Below are 17629 nucleotides of genomic sequence, written 5' to 3' on the forward strand. Positions count from 1 at the left end.
ATGTATGATTTGTCATTACACTAACATTTCTGTATTTATATTCTGTATATATATATATATATATATATATATATATATATATATATATATATTCTGTATATAGATTTAGTTTGTTCACTGTTTAAAATCATCCCCAGATTGGCCATTCTCTAATTCTCAGCCAACAATGAGTGTAGTGGTGGCCCCTCCCCACCAAAAAAACATGGCCATGTTTTAGTAAATATCTTTGTAAATGAGATTAAATTAAGGATATGAAAGGAGAGCATAGTGAATTACCAGAGTGGACTCTACATTAAGGGACAAGTGTCCTTATAAGAGACAAGAAGAGAAGACTAGGAAAACAGGAGCAGATACAAAATGACAGTCACAACTCAAGGAAATCTGGAGCTACAAGACTGTGGAAGAGGCAAAGGAGAACTCTCTGCTAACATCTTGATGAAGGATCACCAGCTCTAATGATAAAGAGAGTGAATTTACGTTGATTTATGCCATCCCATGTGTACTAAGTAGTAAGTAGCCCTATATATAGGAATATATATTACAGTAGTCCTAAGAAATAAATATTGAAATGAATATTGTCCTGTCTTACTTTTCTTCACAATCACCACCCCATGATATATCATCTGCATTTGTTCTTTAGCTTCTCCTATGAGATGTGAGGGCAGCGGCTTTATCTAGGACACCCCTCGGGGCTAGAAGATTGTCCCTTGCGCAGTAGTTACTGAACAGAAAGGTGTGGAATTATGAGTTAGCATGAGCCGCTTCTGCAAACTCCTGAGCAGTTATTTCTAAAGCACTCTGGTGGATGAACTGCAGATTGTGATCATCCACTGTGTTTGTGGGATGGCCTGAGTATATCCTGCTGCCCACACATTTATTTCCCCCTAATTAGGACTATGTTATTACAGGAAACAAAATCATTTTTAAATTCACCCATTTGTTTTTGTGCTGTTGCCATTTACCAAACACCACTAGGATTCACCATTCCAAGAAAGCCTAAAATGGACCAAGAAATATTCTACAAGATGAAGCTACTGTCCTCTTTGTACATTAAGGAAAGAAGGAAGGAAGGAAGGAAGGAAGGAAGGAAGGAAGGAAGGAAGGAAGGAAGGAAGGAAGGAAGGAGGAAGGAAGGAAGGAGGGAGGGAGGGAAGGAAGGCAGGAAAAAAGAAAGGAAGGAAGAAAGGAAGAAAGAAAGAAAGAAAGAAAGAAAGAAAGAAAGAAAGAAAGAAAGAAAGAAAGAAAGAAAGAAAGAAAGAAAGAAAGAAAGAAAAATATTCACACCTTAAGCTTTTTCTAGCTTACTGTGAGAATGTTAGTGTGGACACGGCTCCCTGGCGTCTGGAGCAGCGTTGAAGGACAGACACCCACACGTGGCAAATGCTGCTGCAGGTGACACCGTCAAGGTTAACAAGTGTCTGCTCAGGAGAGCTGCAAAGACAGGAAGAGCGATGGGAGGCACAGGCTGTCAGGCGATAAGCGGGCAGCGGCTGCAGTGAGCACAGAGGCACTCAGTCATGTCCCGTCACCACCAGCCCCCGGCTGTGAGCGAACACGAAGACCTGTCTCAGATAGAGGAGTTGAAGGAGACAAGCCAGGAGCCCTCTCAGTCCCCCAACTCCCTGTCAGGATTTTCCTGGGGCTATTATACAGGCCAAGATCAGGCTGTATTTCAGCCTGGAAGAAAAAAAATAGACATTTATTACTATTTTAATTAAACAGGAAGAAAGACAAAAAAATAGAGGGAAATCATGACAAATAGATTAGCCCAAGGTGAAACACACAGTGTATGTCACAGAGATCACATCTTCACACCTGGAAGACAAGAATGATTCATTGGAGGAGAAGGCATGGAGGGGGCGGGAGGAGAGACCTGATGAACCACAGTCATGGTAGGTGTTTGCTCGCCATGGCCTGGGGTTGTTCTCATGCCAGCTTTTTATTCGTATGTCAGAGATCAGGACATGGATAACCACAGAAGCTAAGTGAGGTTCCGATAGCCACAGGGAAGGGCCTTTTTGATGGAAAGTTTCCAACGGCCTTCCTGTACCCAGTAACAAGCATGAATCGTTCATCTTTGTAACTGGAATCCACCTCTTTTGCCAAAAGAAGTCCAACCTCCTGACTAACAAAAATGTAACATACAGGTATCTCTCCTTTATACACACAATAGCAAAGAGAGAATAAATGATTCATGCATCCACCGAAGGTGGAAATCCAAAGACAGTGACCAAGTAAACATCGGACCCAGAGTCAGAATTTCTGGGTGTAAAACTTGGCACCCTCTCTCTGATCAATTATGTAGCATTGAATAAGATGCTTAAACAGCTAGGGATGCTGTTTCTTCATCCGATTGGTTGACTGTGTATTAATAATACTTAATACATGGAAGTAACATGATTAACACCTATAAGGTATTCTGTGATGAGTATAGGCACTAGTACTGGTATTATGAATGTGTATTTGAAGAGATAGCCTTTCGGCAATGATGTGTATATACAATTGTATACATGTATGTATATATAAATGATATATATGCAAGTGATGTATATACAAATAATTGTATGTTTCAGTCTCTTATGTCTGGAGAGTTATAACACATAGAAACAAAGGGAGATATGACAGGCAAAGTTGGGTAGAATAGCTAACGACAACTGGAAGCCAAGAACTGGAGAAGAGCTAAGGGCAGGAGTTCATAATTGGCTCCTTCATCACCTTGTGTGAGATCCGTGAGAGATGATTGAGGGTTTGGCTCGAAAGCTGTTAAAGTTGATTTGAAAACTGCATGTATCCCTCAGCTTATATGAAAGCTTTTGTGTAATAAGTTGTGAAGTTCTGTTTAGACTAAAATATTTTTACATGGACCAGCATATGCATTGGAAAGGAAATCTTTTGAGTTTTCTGTAGTTTGGAGTATTTGTGGTAAAACGTCAATATGTGCATAGGAATTAAACCATTCATTGTACATGTAGCACATGATGCTAAAAGCCAAAGCGCTATGGCTTCTCTATGTAAACCTCTTGCCAACACCATCTCATTGGCTGGCATATCTTTACTGATAGTCAAGTATCAATTCTATATCATTTTCACTGACAGAATTGTCCAATACCTGTGCAGACTTTGTCACTGATGCACACCATTTCTTCAGACTGTTAATATTTATGCCATAATTTCTGATGCACTCAGAAAGTTGGATGTATTCAGTTTATTTACTTATTTTAGCCAAAGAACATGCACAGAGGATTAAAGATAAATATCTATGATAAACAAGAATATTATAGTCTAACCCCACTTTGTTCATCCATTCTTGCTCTGCTTCACTCCCTAGACCCACTAATTTTGAGGGCTCTATATTTTTCTTGCAATAACACCATAGTTGTGAATAGTAAACACTATTTCTACTTAGGTATTACTTATTGACATCATAGAATAGAAGCTGTGAATGTAACAACTCAATTTTTTTTCTCTTCCGTCTTCAAAGGTTGTATCACACTATAATATCTCTGGGAATTCTGTTTATAAAATTAAATCATATGCTTACTGCTATTGTCTGTTCCACAATTTTGAGCACTATTTCTTCAGTACTTAGCCTATAAACAGAATTTTGAGGACAGAGCCTTCATCCCCATTTACTCCTGTCTCTGCTCACATTCAGTAAACTAAAGACTTTTTACCTCATGCAGATTAACTAACATTCATATTTTTGTGTTGAAATCACAGTCAATTTGTGCACTCTTGGCAGTAGGTAAAGCATTAAAGTTAAATACCGTATGACGTATTTACCCTTCCTCGTGAATATTGCTGAGAGAAGGTATGACAGGCAGAGGCTGAGGTACCAGCATCCTTCTCCTGAACCAAAGGTCAAGACACCTAAGCCATTCAATGTGAGTGTTCACAACCTAGTCATCAAGGGATCCTCAGGGCTGGCAATGGATCAGGTATTGACTGCACCCCACATTTTACTCTGTAGTTTATTTAAACTATGTCACTCTTGGGATATTTTTGTTTTCGTCATTTGTATTGGTGTGGTTTGTAATTGTCAATTTCCATTTCTTCTTTTAAGAAGGACTGCATGCTTCCTTACTGAGCTTCCCTGTGAAGGGAAGTCAGTTCAGGGGTTCTGTAGGGGGCTAGGCTTGCAGATTGAGTGGACAGGTAGAGAGACAGACAGACAGACAGACAGACAGACAGACAGACAGACAGACAGACAGACAGACAGACAGAGATACGAAGAGAGACAGAGAGAGACACAGAGAGAGACAAAGAGAGACAGAGAGAGAGAGAGAGAGAGAGAGAGAGAGAGAGAGAGAGAGAGAGAGAGAGAGAGAGAGAGAGAGAGAGAGAGAGAGAGAGCAGTTGTATTCTGGAGCTTCTAAATCCAGTTAAATGATTTTTCTGTTCTGGGTTGACTTTCTCACCCTACTAACTCTAACTCTTCTGAGAAAGTTTATCCAACCTGGAGAGAGATTGCATAAAAGCCTTCAAGATTTGTCCAAAGATAAATCTTTAATTACAAATCTTTTTGGTCTGAAGTAGAGAAAACGTGGGATCAAGGGAAATGTCTTCTTCCAGGGTGCTTGAAGAGCTATTTTCCGTCCATCTCACTCCCAATTTCCATAACTACCAGACTCTGTATTCAGGAGTTCTCTTGGTAAATAATCTTGAACTTCTACTGCACTCTAGCTGCAGCTTCTTCAACTGTCATTCATCCATCAATATATTTCCTTTTAAGTGTCTTTCATCCATAAATACGTATCCACACATTTTCAGAATTAAAAAAAAGTAAAATCAGCATGATCTTATCTGTTCTTTCTCCCAACTGTCTCTGCGGTTATGCAGGTCAGTTCTCATTGGTAATTCCTTATCACGTCTGTAATGGGTTTAGAGAAAGAGGAAAATAAGAGAAAAAGAAACAGTATTTTGTCTACTACCGTAAATTGAAAGCTAATTTAGTCATGCCAACAAAAGTCATTAGTATTCGAGCAAGAATTATTACCATGATATTGTGTCAGTGTTTTTAATACATTCTACCTGCTGCTTCTATCTGTTTAAAACAACCATGAAATTAAATGATATCGAAGCTCAGAAATCACATTGTCCAAACATATGGCTACTTAACTTTAAATTAAATACAGTTTAATCAGATTTAAAATTCATTTCCTCAGTCAAACAAGCCATGTTTCAAATACTCTCAGTCACATGTGGTTAACATCTCTTGGACTCAACAGTGAAGACTGAGGGCTAGTGGATATGGTTCTCTACAGAAATCACAGATCTTCACAATAAAGAATTAACTCATTGAAAGCTGAGTGAGGAAGCATGGGAAGGGGCCCCTTCTCTCCTCTACCTTTGGCATTTGAATTCTCCTGAATGAGTTTTAGGAAGGAAATCTGCTTTCTGCAGCCTTTTGCTGGATTGCACACACTGGTGATAGGGGCCTTGCAGATGTGGTGAAGAGGTGGGACGTTTGCACCCCTATAACGCCTCTTAGGAGGCAGAAAGTTGGCGCATTCGTGTTTATTCTGGACAATAAGACTTACAAATGAGGAAGGTCTTAAATTACCTCAAGAAACAGCCTGTGAGAACAGCCAAGAAGAAAGGAATTTGACAGGGACCTTGGTTTGTGTTTGCTTATGGTTCAAGGCCATCTACGAGTCTGGAGTGACAGCCGACTCGCCCTTCTGGAATTTCTCCCAGAATCACCACCTGCACATATTTAAACTGAACTCTGATATGCAAGACCTACTTCTAGCTGGTCCTAAAATGAGATTTCATCTACTCTGCTTGTAGTCTTTTGTAAAGAGTGGGATACTCTTTCATGAATGAGAAGTCACGTAGACTGTCAAAGATGCGTAGTAATTCAGAGATGATATTGGACAACTCAAAGAAAATTCAGCACCTCAGAAATGTACCCCCTTTAGGTTTATGCCTAAGAATCAGACATTGCATGTTAATTCATTAATTACATACACTTCGGACAATAATAGAGCCCGTCCTTCGAGGCATGTGATTTATGCACTCTAGAATTTGAAACTGCAGACATTGCTTTGGATGTGCATGTTCTCTGATCCAAATGCATCCTGGGAAAGAGTCAGGGGACTGTCGCGTTTGTGCAAAGACATGGCAAGAGATGCATTGTCTGAAATAGGACTCAGTGTATTATCTGAAAATCAGCGTTCCCTGATGCTAGAACTCAAGTCCCCTGGAAGCCATTCTCCTATAGTTTAATAACAATGTGTCCTCCCACTCTGTGGAATGTGGTTCTTTTTAAATGTATTCATATATTTTGAAACAGTGAAAGCCATTCACACAGTTAGGATTTTGAATGTCCCCCAGCGTTTTCTGGGTGAAAGCTTTGGTGACTAGCCCATGGAACTACCGGAGGTAATAGAACCTTAAGAGGTGGGCTTCCTGGAAGGAAGTTAGGTCATTGGTTGCAAGCCCTTTAAGAGGGTAGTAGAGCTCCTTCCCTGTCCCGTGTCCTGCTGTCTGGATCCTCATTTTTTTACACATTCATAAAATGAGCTCTGTGATGGGTTCATTTCTGTTCTGTCAGGATGCATTGTGGACCCGCAATTTTATTTACATCCTATCACTTTTATTCAATTGTTCCATAGCCATCTTTCCTCAGGAACTGAGAGTTCAGTGAAGAAGGATCTGCAATGCAGAGAAAAAATGGATCCCATGGATTCTTGTTCAGAAGTTCCAAGCTTTACCAGGATGATGATGTCTTTGTTATTTTTCTGATGATGTGACAAAATACCACAGACAGAGCAAATTACAAAGGAAGTCAATTTGTGTGGTAAAGTTCTGGAAGCTAGTACATCCAAGAGCTATGGATGAGGAGAGGATCTCATATGGTTGTGGATGTTACTGTGGCAGATGAATGCAGTCAAAGATAATCAGTCGCAGGACTGTACCCAGGAAGCCTTGTTCATGGCCCAAGCCACTTCCATGTCCCTGTCCCCAGGTTCTCAATGAGAACTGTTAATGTTGTCCATTCATAAGCCTCTACTGAAAGATCTACTACAACAAGAAAATCAAAAATAGGGCTGGGAAGTTGGCTCAGTGGTAGAGTGCTTGCCTTGAATTCAGGAGGCCCTGGGTTTGATTCCTTTGCACCACATAAGCAGAAAAAACCCAGAAGTGGTGCTGTGGCTCAAGTGGTAGAGCACTAGCTTCGAGCTGAAGAGCTGAGGGACAGTGCTCAGGCCCAGAGTTCAGCCCCCACAACCAACAGAAGAAGAAGAAGAAGAAAGAAAAGAAGAAGAAGAAGAAGAAGAAGAAGAAGAAGGAGGAGGAGGAGGAGGAGGAGGAGGAGGAGGAGGAGGAGGAGGAGGAGGAGGAGGAGGAGGAGGAGGAGGAGGAGGAGGAGGAGGAGGAGGAGGAGGAGGAGGAGGTGGAGGAGGGAGGGGGGAGGGAGAGAGGAGGAGGAGGAGGAAGAAGAAGAGGAAGAAGAAGAAGAGGGAGAAGAAGAAGAGGAAGAGAAAACTGAAAATAAATCATCTTTCCCATCTGCTACACTTTTCCATAACAAATAAATCTGCATCCATAAGAAGTCTTATCTTTCAGTCACAGAGAAAGAATTACCTCTGACTTATTCAATGTCAGCTGTGAATGATAGGTCTTCTTAGTCGTCCTTTAAATATCTCCCCCCTTTGCCTGGAAATTGTAACCCTCAGAGACTAATACCAATCTTTATCATTAAGTTATTCTTTTCAGGGCTGGGAAGGTGGCTCAGTGGTAGAGTGCTTGCCTTGCATGCATGAGGCCCTGCGTTCCATTCCTCAGCACCACATAAGCAGAAAAAGCCAGATGTGTCTCTGTGACTCAAGTGGTAGAGAGCTAGTGTTGAACTGAAGAGCTGAGGGACAGTGCCCAGGCCCAGAGTTCAGGCCCCACGATTTAAAAAAGAAAAAAGAAAAAAAGTTTTTCTTTCTTAGGTCTTTCTCATTTGTTCTTAAACATTTTGTGCTGTGGATCTTTTGGCATCCAGTGAAGCCCATGGGAAATCCTCTCTTTCGAATAGTATTTGTTAAAACATCAAATATAGTTCTACTGGTATACTTATATTGGAATCATTATTGAACTGATTAAAAGTGAATAATAAGTTGATGTATGTGTTTCTTTACTAGCACACTGGTTAATAAACCTGGTGACGGGAAACTCCCTAATTTCAGCCTCACAATGAGCATGAAAAATGCTTTACAAAACCAACAATAACTGTATCTGTGAGGTCTGTAGATGACCAAGTTGAGGCTACTTGGAATATTTGTTTGTTGTTGAAGCTTCATTGTTTAAAAGAAAATGTTGGATTATAGCGATGGATTAGTGAAAATGAAGTTGTTCCCCTCAAAGCTCTAGAATTCCCTACTCAGGTGCCTTAGAGAGATCATGGATCTCTTCTGTTCCTTTCTTCACTGCCACTTGTTTTAACTCTGACATTTATTTAATGCTTTGTTGGGTTTTGTCTGGCATCCTCTGGGAACTCCGTCTCAGGCAGGGGCACCAATGTTATTCTGAGGTCTATTATCAGTTCTCAGACTTGACCTTCGATGACATCTACATTGTAGACCGTTGTTACATGGGATGAAATCTCTTTCCCCTCTTCTTCCTCAACTGCCTGACTTCTGAAATACAATTTCTTAGGCATTGTACTTACCAGTTTTCTATTTACCTGGAATTGCTTAGCTTCCATATGGCTCTACAATACTGCCTCGAAGATAGCATATATCCACATTCTACTCTCTTGGACTAAAAAGATTTACAGGAGCTTGGAGAGAGAAGACAAGCTCACACCTACAGAGAGTTTACAATTGTAGCATCAGCAGATTTGGTATTTTATTTGTACCTTTCAAAGACCCAATAAAGTTATTCCTACTTTGGAGAAGACCCTTGAGGAATCTGAGGTATAGAATCTTACCGTCACTTATCCAGAGGTTGTAGATTCAGGACTGAAATACTGGTTTGCTAACATTGTGATTTTTATAGATATCAATTGTCTTATTGATTTCCAAAGTATTGTTCCCTCCACTGGGAGACAGGTTTTTAACTACAGCAGCAGACAAGGTGAGTCCTAGACAGTGCCAACCAAATGTACATTTTAAAACTATGCATTTGATGACTTGTTTTTTCTCCCTTGTTTGCATCATGCTGGACCACTACTGAACCACAACTACTGGACCACGGAGTGATAGTCCCAGAACGTATTTTATAAAGAACATATTTTATGGAAAGGGAAGCTAGAAAATGAGGTCCTGCTCCAGCCAGACCACTTTCTTTTCCTGAGGTTATTTCTGCCATGTTTCCTACTTTGGTTTACTGTGGATAAAACCAGCTTGCAGGGTAAAATGACAGTTTAGGCATCTACTCAGGACAGGGGGTTGCGGAGCATGCTCAAGCTCTGCCCATCCAAGTTAACCAACTATCTGCAATTGTGTTGTACTGTGTACTTGCTGTGCACTTTGCTTCTTTGACTACAAAGAACTCATAAGAAAGTCTCCTTCATGAATTCATTTCCTAAACTTCCCTTCATAAACGCTTCACCTGCCAAAGGTTCTCAGTTAATATTAGTGTTCTGCTTCCTAATATCCTTAACATTTTTACCAAAAAAACTGTTGATGAAAGTGTTCAAAGATATATAATTAATAGATACATATACATATCAGTATATATGCTATACATCTATCTCTATACAACTGAATATATATGCGCACACACATATATATATATTTGAATATATATATATATATATATATATATATATATATATATATACCAGTAAGCATTTCAATGTTGAAAATGAGTGCTAGAACAAAAATAGAGATTTTCTATTAGTGCTTAGATTTTAAATAAAATGATATTTTCTATTACTGTTTATATTTTTGCCTAATTTATTCAAAATTTCATCTCTTTATATATTCTGGAAGCTTCTTCTTTTTCACTTCTCGAAGCACCCTGTGAAGTTGAGCACACAGAAAATGCTTTTCATGATGATAATAGGTTTGCCATTTCAAAGTACAGATAATTTGAGTCACAGAAAGGTTAAATAGCTTGCTCAAATAAACCCAATGCTTCCTTTTCTGCCTATAAACCAGGACTTTGTGTGCATTTATTTTTCCCATGTCTGCATCTTTGACCCTACACAGATAATTGATAAACAAAGTTATTTCTTTTCATAACAAAAGATGGGTCCTCCTGACTAAATTAAAGTCTCGGTGATCCAATTTATTCTCTTAACCTAACAGAACAAATATTTGATTTCTTTTTTTCATTTTCAACCAAGAATACATTGTCATATTTCATTCTTGTTCTCTGAATTATTAGATTTCAGTCCTTGTTTCCACATGCTTTAGTTGCACAAGTCAAGTGTAACCTGAAAGATATTAAAGTGGATTTGGAGGGAAATGGCCCATATCTAGCAAATGTGTCTTATTGCCTCTTAACTCCTCTTTTGTTTAATGTGCTTATTGGTATTTTCCTAAGATCATGCTGGTGTTGGGTGATGACACGTCTCTGCTGACAGCCTTGAACATTCAGGCAGAATCTCAGAATAGGGTGAGAGGGAGCCTTTAATTAACACCCAAAGAGGAGGGATGCAAACAAAGAATGGGAAGATTGCAAGAGGTATCTGGCTGTCAAAACAGAATGTCATAAAATCCCCTCAAAGTATTCTGCCCCAACAGGCAGTCTGGCCTTGTCCTGCTGGGGTCATGCTCACACATGAGCTGAAATCAGGCCCCAGATCCACACCTGGACCACAGAGAGAAATTTAATTCCGAAGAAGGTAATGAAAGCTTTCTACTGAATTCCTCTACCCAGAACACTGCCAAACACTTCATCCTCGTCTCTGCCATTAGAGCTGTTTTCCGATCCTCAGTGACCTTAAAGTCCCTTGGAAGGGCTTGAAAGCTTCCCAAGTAATTATGGTCTTGTGAAGAACAATCAAGTGGGGGAGGGGTGGGAGAAAGGTATCACTAAATGAGTCACAAAGTGCGGCACAGCCATTGTGCCTGTTCTTGAGAGTTATGGGAGAAATTCACACTGCACTTTAGGGAATCCTCTTTGGTAAAAAATCGTTTTGAGTTGTCAGAGCCGAAGGCTAGGATTCTCTTTCTTTGGGAAGTGATATAGTTCCAAATCAGAATATGACTTTGAACACAGCCCAATAAATGCAATATTGTTCAACAGAGAAGTCTTACTTCCAAAGTTCAATGACAGCCAAGAATTTAGTACTCCTCCATCACCCATCACTCTGTCTATATTACTTGCTGCCCTTCCGTTGGATAAGTTATATTCTTTCCTGGGTATGAGAATGAGGAGACAGGTGACACTGATCAAGATGCATTGTACTTACACACCGTTGACTGAAAACTCCTTTGTACAACTATTTAAGAACAAAATTGAAAAAGAAACACAAAAGCTCCACTGAAGTTTTATCATTTGAAGGAGATATGTATTGAGCTCATCCTACCTGGTGGACATTGTTACTGGAGACACAGAGGTAACTTGAACAAGTGAACTCCCTTTCCTCCATCATAGAAAAATGTGTTGTTTTAATCTCTCAAAGCCAAATTGCTCCAAGAAAGGGGCACAAAGTATACTCACATATCCACACAATGGGAATCTGCACTTGGCTCTTGCCACAGTTCTTTGCTCCTTACAAGGATGTGGTGTTGCACCCTGACTGTCAATTCCCCACATGCAGAGAGTACCGCTTCCTTTGGTCTCTCCCAGTGTCAAATCGTCAATGAGTCCCAGAAACCGACAACAGATAGGAGCTAATCATCCCGAGTGACATCCAGTGACACACAGCTGGCCTACTGTATATGCTTGGATCTGGAGTCAGTGCCCTCAAACAGAGTGGTCAAGAAAACGAAGCAAGTGCTCAAGCTCAGCAGCGACTGGGAATCTCAAGACTTCTCCTCAAATACAGAGCTAAAAGGAAAAGGAAAAGGTAAGCTTTTTCTCCCAAACACGTAAAAAGTATCCCCACTAAATATAATTTGTAAAATCTTAAAAATGTTAAAACACCATCCCTTGGTAATAACAAATTCACAGGATTAATAATTCTCACTACTCGTATATGTGTTGACTCATCAACAACTACTACTCCATGCCAGATTTCCAATGAATGAAACTACGGGAGTAAGATAGACACCGTGCCTGACCTTGAGGATCTGGTCTGTATTTATTTGTTCTTCTGCCATCTTCACAGGATAGTTTGGTAGCCACTGTGTCCCCAGGCAATATAGCCTAATGTTTCAAGCTTCAGGCTCTGAACCTCATTAGCTAAATGGCAGAGGTTAATGAAGTTACTTCTCCAAGCTCCACTACAGCCATAATAGGATAAGACAATAATCATCATCCATCAGACAGGGTATAGAAGTTATAGGGCTAACAGAAAGACAGATATTACAGAAACTAGCTTATACCACAAATGGCTGGTTTGGAACATTTTATTTCACTCCATTGGCAGTCAGTAAGGTAAGGAAGAGTCAGAGTGCATGCCTACAGGCCCAGCTAGGAGGCAAGCACAAAGAAATAAATAGTAGCTGTAAATCTAGTAGCTGTTGAAGATCTCTGAGCACAACTTTCCAACCTTGAAAGACCTTATTCAAGGTCCTTCTGATTATACTAGTATAAGCAAACTTTTGGTTAGGTGATTTATTGGAGACATTAATCATATCTGAGAAAGGCCTTTACGGCAGCAGTTAGATCAGTCTTGAAGAGAATATCACAAAGACAGAGACAGAGTGTGTGTGTGTGTGTGTGTGTGTGTGTGTTGCTATGAAACAACTGCTGCCTCCATCCAGCTCCAGTAAGAGAGCATCACTCCAATCTGCCCTAACTGGAGAATTCCCTCTCGTGGCCTGCCTCAGCCAGAACACATGAGAACAAGAGCTCTGCCATTATAGCAGGGCCATCCATTTATGCTGGGTCAATCAGAGTGATGCATCAAAAATCTGTCCCATGGGAAGCTGGTGGGAATAAGGAGATAGTACATGGACAACATATGGAAGACACTGGAACTGACACTTAGAAAGATGAGAAAATTGGACTCAGGAAAGAATATGGCCATGTAACTGTTGGCCAGTTGGAGACAAAGACAAGCTTGTCTTTCCCAGCATGTCCTCCATACCGCACATTACATTACCAGGCTGAGTCAGATCATAGGTGCACAACTTATGAGAAAACTAATAAACAACAGCTATGAGGTAGACAGGAGTCAGGTTAGCTGGTCAACCTACCACGGTTCCCAGGCAATTAGGAGAAAAGCCTAAGAGACGTTGATGAAAACAGGGGTGATCTCATATGGAAGCTCCTTGCTTTGTCTTTCTTCCATAACTCAGACCCCTTCTTTATAAGCTCCTGCAGAGACAGTGGGAGTGTAACTCTGCTTGCATCTTTCTCTCATTCTCCCTCTTCTTTTCCCCATTGAGTCCTCTCTTTGGAAACTACATATGCCACAAACCAAAAATTCATGAAAAAACTTTCAGTGACTCAAAGTCAATTTATGTTTGGAAGGTAGACATGATATTCGGGTAGTTAAAAATAAACAAAAAGGGTCCAAGATGAATACACCTGTAATCCAATGTCTTGGGAGGCAGAAGTAGCAAGATCATGATCTAAGGCCTACCAGGGTAAAGCAAGACCCTATTAAAAAAAACAAATGAAAGTAAAAACAGTTAGAAAAATATGTTAAGGGATGGGAAGCAGGATGTCTGCTTTTCAATTTTCATTACTACTACCAGAGAAAGAAAAAAGAATGTATTTCTCCATCCACTTTTTATGCTGTTAAGTAAATGATAATAGATACAAAACTCACAGAGCACATAAACAAGTTGCCAGCTCACATTAATCCTTTTGGGCTAATTTTGGAAGGAAATAGAAGAAGCAATTTACCTTGCTAGGCTGTTCCTCCTCCCTAGACATTAACTCAGACTGCTGATCATGGAGAAGCAGTTTTGGTCATGCAGATTTGAACAGCTATATTTTCCTGGCTCAGACCAGTCTTGTGCAAATTAACTTTAAAAGTTTAAAGATATCAGCCAAAATAGTACTCCCAGGGCCTAAGTGTTAAAGTATTATATTTATATAAACTTCTGTTCTGAATCAAACCAAGTACAAATCACTAAGCAAATATTTATGACTCTCCTCTTCTGCCAGAAATTCTACTTGATATTGACAACTGGACAGACAAGGATACTGTTCTCCTGAGGATCAGCGCCAGCTTCATCAGAAACATAGAACAAGGAGACAAAGATAACACAATTCACTATGGTGATTGCTGTAAAGGGCAGAAGCAAAAATGATCCCACCAACAGTGATTATGACTTAGTTATAACTAGAAATTGCTCAGAGGACTTGCTTTTCCAAGAGGCATTATTGTATCCTTCCATAAAGTACTTGTTAATGATATCAGTAATTCCACATACTTGGTGAATCTTCTTCAGTAGTTGAATAAAACTTGTGTTACAAACCAATAGCATAAGTTCTATCATCTTAACAAAAATCTTACATAGACAAAATAGTGTTGTTAACCTGAAGGGGTATGATATACAGTACATCTGGCATTGCTGAAACTTCTTATTCTTTGAGTCATACCTCTTTTCTTCTCTCTCTCCCCACTGCCAAATGTTACCACCACTCTTCTCTGCTCCTATACATTTCACTATCTTTAATGCTGCATATGAGTGATAGATACCATGCAGTATTTGTGTTTTTGTGTGGCTGGTGTATTTCGTTTGCCATAAAGTCCTCAAGATTCATTTATGTTGCTGCATATGGTCAGATTTTCTTTTTTAAAGGGCAAGAATTATTCCATTATGTATAGACTGTATTTTCTTTATCCACTCATCTATCAATGGGTATTTAGGTGGTTTCCGTGTCTCAGCTAACCTCTCATTAGCCAAGATATAAAAACAACAGTGCATAGTTCTACTAAATAGAACCCAAGACTCAAGACTCAGCACACACACACACACACACACACACACACACACACACACACACACCATCCATCTTATATCCATCTTATAAAACCCATGTAGTTTATGCACAGGGATGGCCACACTCTACAAAGAGCAGCTGGAGCATGGGTTTGCTTGTTGCTTGTTTCCATAGCTGAAAGGTGACAGATTTACTGCAGATTAAGTAGCTCAATTTAATTCCTTATTCAAATCTAAACATTAAATTTTTATATTCTTAGACACTTTTTGTGGCTAAACACTCTTATCTAACAACAGACACATTAGATGGTGGGATGGACAGACAACTGACAGCTTTGATGGTTCACACCATGGGAGAACACACTTGGGAAGCAGAAAGTACTGCCTGAGGTTTTGTTAGGCTTTGCATATTAATGTTGGATAGAGAGTTCTCAGGAAAAACTGTAACGAGGAGAGGAGAGTCACCGTGAATGTTCCAGAGGAAAGGGCACAGAAAAAGTTCACCAAGCGGTCACACTTGGGTTAGCTAAGGAAGCCCAAAGCAGCACTATGGCTTGGTGGCAGCAGAGAGCAGAGTTTGCACATGACAGAATCTGAAATGAGCCAATGGTCCCTGTTGGCTTTACAAGACTGTACAAGACCTTGTACAGTCTGTGGTTTTGACTGGGAAAAATGTGGAAGTCACTGAAGGTGTTTGAGAAAATTGCTATGGCTGAATTCCTATTCTTTGAGAGATACATCAAGTCAGGCACAGTAGAGGGACTCTATAATCCCAGCTACTTGGGAGGCAGAGACTAGAAAGTTGTTGTTCTTAGATAAATATGAATAAATAAAGTTTTCAAGATCCCCATCTCAATAAAAATGTGGAGTAGGTGTGGTCATTCGAGCTACATGGTAAGCAAGAGGTCCAGGCCAGCCTAGGGGGGAAATGAGATCGTATAGGAAAATAATAAAAGCCCAAAGAGCTGAAGCTATGGCTCAATTTATAAAACATCTATCTAGCAAGTTATATTACCCTGATTTCAAATATTAGTACCCAAAACAATAATATATCCTTCAGGTGTATCCTAGCTAAACAAATTGTAAGTGTGGATGACAAGGAAAATGTGCCTCTCTTGAATTAAAAGCTAAGACTTGAATCTGTAAATATGGACAGCAATGACCAAGTACTTGGAATAATAGTTTTTGAATGAATGAGATTATGGCTATATTCCTCAAGCACACTTCACAGAATGTGTTAAAATAGCATGTGGCATATTATAAACTAAGTGTATAACCTCCCTCACATTCATCTGTTGCAATCTGTACCCTCAATGTGATCAGCAAGAAAGGACCTCTGGAAAGTAATGGTTCATGGAACTGGTGCCTTCATCAGTGGTGCTGATGCCTTACAAACGGACTCCAGGGAAATCTCTGGCCTTTTTGCCTCATGAAAAAAAAAATCAGTAGTCTACAACCTGGAAGAGGGACCTCACCAAAGTCCAACTAAGCCCAGCTATAGTGGGACTGCAGCAAAACCCTGATCTTGAATGTTTAGGCCCTAGAACAGTGAGAAATAAACTTTCAATAATTATATCCTGCCTATGACAATCTGATGTACAGAAAAACTAAGACCGGGTATTTAAATAAAGTAAAACTCAGGGGCTGGGAAGGTGGCTCAGTGTTAGAGCGCTTGCCTTGCATGCTTGAGGCCCTGGGTTCGATTCCTCAACACCACAGAAAAAGCCAGAAGTGGTGCTATGGCTCAAGTGGTAGAGTGCTAGCCTTGAGCTGAAGAGCTGAAGGACAGTGCCCAGGCCCAGAGTTCAGGCCCCATGACTGGACCCAAAAAAAAGTAAATAAATAAATAAAGTAAAAATCACTGTTGTAGCCGGGCGCTGGTGGCTCACGCCTGTAATCCTAGCTACTCAGGAGGCTGAGATCTGAGGATCGCGGTTCAAAGCCAGCCCGGGCAAGAGAGACCGTGAGACTCCTATCTCCAATAAACCACCAGAAAAACCGGAAGTGGCGCTGTAGCTCAAGTGGTAGAGCGCTTGCCTTGAGCTGAAGAGCTGAGGGACAGCGCCCAGGCCCAGAGTTCAAGCCCCACGACCGACAAAAAAAAAAAAAAAAAAAAAAAATCACTGTTGTATCCTATGGATTTGCTCTTAACTAAATACGGAGAGGATGTAGTGAGGATAGAAGGTCTGAAGTTTACTTCTGGACCTAATTTTGAGGCCCTTACATGGTTGAATGGAAATAGTGAAATGTCAGTTGAAGAAGCCAGCTATTGTGAGACACTTTGAAACAAGGCAGTGAAACCAGGGAGTTCTTGCCATATGAACACTTCTGACCACAAGGCAAAGCAACCTCACCACAAGTGAGTACAGGGAGGAGAGACTTGGGACAGACACAGAAACACTCCCAAAGGTAGAGACCAGAAAATGGGGAGAGAAGAGGAAAGACTGCCTGCAGGGGAGAAAACTCTGGACAAAGTATGTTCCTGAAAGTCAAGTAAAGATTTGAGGTCCAAGCTGGGTGTCAGTGGCTCATGCCTGTAATCCTAGCTACTCTGGAAGCTGAGATCTGAGGATCACAGTTCAAAGCCAGCTTGGGCAGGAAAGTCCTTGAGACTCTTATCTCCAATGAACCATTCAGAAAACTGGAAGTGGCACTGTAGCTCAAGTGGTAGAGTGCAA

Source organism: Dipodomys merriami, unplaced genomic scaffold (genome assembly GCF_024711535.1).
Source record: "Dipodomys merriami isolate MVZ:Mamm:240054 unplaced genomic scaffold, mDipMer1.0.p SCAF_6, whole genome shotgun sequence".
Classification (NCBI taxonomy): domain Eukaryota; kingdom Metazoa; phylum Chordata; class Mammalia; order Rodentia; family Heteromyidae; genus Dipodomys; species Dipodomys merriami.